This window comes from Schistocerca serialis, chromosome 4, assembly GCF_023864345.2.
Source record: "Schistocerca serialis cubense isolate TAMUIC-IGC-003099 chromosome 4, iqSchSeri2.2, whole genome shotgun sequence".
Classification (NCBI taxonomy): Eukaryota; Metazoa; Arthropoda; class Insecta; order Orthoptera; family Acrididae; genus Schistocerca; species Schistocerca serialis.
Genome location: NC_064641.1, coordinates 596398046 through 596400405, shown reverse-complemented (window position 1 = coordinate 596400405; position 2360 = coordinate 596398046).

Genomic DNA, 2360 nt, shown 5'->3' with positions numbered 1-2360 from the left:
TCAGGCATGAGTGACAATCAAAAATTAAATTTGTTAAAAGATGTCTTTGAAGGCAGAGCTTTATCATGGGTAAGTTTAAATTTATGTCAGTGGGAAATAATACATGATTAGAAAAAAAAAAAAAAAAAAAATTATATGAGTTTTGTTCAAAAGCTGAACAGAGGAGAATTAAAAGTGAATGTTTGATTTCTCCTAATTATATAAACAGAGATGGTACTTTCAAAGAGTTTCGTAAGAATCAACTTAAAAAATTAACACACCTTGATAAATGATTTGATGACATTTAATGATGCACTTGAGAGTACCAGGAAGGTTGTGGTGGGATTTAGTACGTGGACTTTGTCTTGAACAAGTTTTACAATATGTTGACAGGTTGGATAGGGCAATAGAAAGAAGTATGTACCATAATAATCACAATAATAGAAAACCAGAATAGGAATAATGGGGATAACCATGGTCATTTTAATAGGAGAAACATTCATAGAAGTAATTACTCAGGAAATGGCAGCCCGCCTCATTGAAGGACCACAGATTTAGGCAAAGGAAACACAACAAGCACAGGACCCTTCAAATTACACTTGCAATTAGAGAATAATAGCAGTGTTAATTGTATGGCAGACATACCTGAAAGTGAACAGAAGGACTATCAGATATTTCATTTATGTTTTGATTAAAAGTTCTAGGATACTATGTTTGATTATGCTTATGCAGGTACTTATCACAAATCAGAATATAAGAGTAGTGTGAATTTTGATGTAGTATGTACTAATGATTTCTTCTCTTTGTTGGAAAACAGTGTTATTGATGTATGCAAATCAGGCAAAGATTGTATTGTATTGTAGCTAGATGGTATTTGTGAAAATAGCTGATGTTGGTTAGTCGGTGACTAGTAACTTATTGCAAATGAATGTTGGTGAGGTAAGTGACTTTGATGGAGATGGGGCTTGTGTTGGGGTTGGGTTGTTTGGTGGAGGAGACCAAACTGCTAGGTCATTGGTCTCATCGAATTAGGGAAGGATGGGGAAGGAAGTCAGACATGCCTTTTCAAAAGACCCATCCTGTCATTTGCCTGAAGCTATTTAGGGAAATCGCGGAAAACCTAAATCAGGATGGCCGGACGTGTGATTGAACTGTCTTCCTCACAAATGCGAGTCCAGTGTGTTAACCACAGCACCACCTTGCTTGATGGGACTTGTGTTGTTAATGATATTGTTGAAGAAGTAATTTTGGAGGAATATAATGATGATGAATATCAGGTATTTGTGGAGTTTAAGAATAATTGAGTTTCAGAGCTACTTGTGAATGATGTTGACAATATAGGTAAGGTAAGTGATGTATGGGATGATGGAAGTTAGGGTCATTCAATACCAGTCCAATCAATATATTTCTTCATTAATTCCATGCAGATAATGATCCAAACCATAAACGTAAATAATCTGTAATCCTGAAGGACAAAGGTGAAAACTTTTTGAACTTTGTTTGGGACCATATTGAAGATAGAATACATAAATGTGCCTACTGGAATAAGTTAGACATGGTTAGTCAAAATTTGTATCCAAATAGGTGGAATGAAGTGAGAGATGATCTAAGCAATATAAATAAATGACCTTGTGGATGACATCGGAAGTACACTGAGGCTTTTTGCGGATGATGCTGTGGTGTATCGAGAGGTTGTAACAATGGAAAATTGTACTGAAATGTAGGAGGATCTGCAGCGAATTGACACATGGTGCAGGGAATGGAAATTGAATCTCAATGTAGACAAGTGTAATGTGCTGCAAATACATAGAAAGAAAGATCCTTTATCATTTAGCTACAATATAGCAGGTCAGCAACTGGAAGCAGTTAATTCCATAAATTACCTGGCAGTATGCATTAGGAGTGATTTAAAATGGAATGATCAAATAAAGTTGATCGTTGGTAAAGCAGATGCCAGACTGAGATTCATTGGAAGAATCCTAAGGAAATGCAATCCGAAAACAAAGGCAGTAGGTTACAGTACTCTTGTTCGCCCACTGCTTGAATATTGCTCAGCAGTGTGGCATCCATACCAGATAGGGTTGATAGAAGAGATAGAGAAGATCCAACTGAGTGCAGCAGGCTTCATAACAGGATCATTTAGTAATCGCAAAAGCGTTACGGAGATGATAGGTAAATTCCAGTGGAAGACTCTGGAGGAGAGATGCTCAATAGTTTGGTGCGGGCTTTTGCTGAAGTTTCGAGAACATACCTTCACCGAGGAGTCAAGCAGTATATTGCTCCCTCCTAAGTATATCTCGCGAAGAGACCATGAGGATAAAATCAGAGAGATTAGAGCCCACATAGAGGCATACCAACAATCATTCTTTCCATGAACTCAA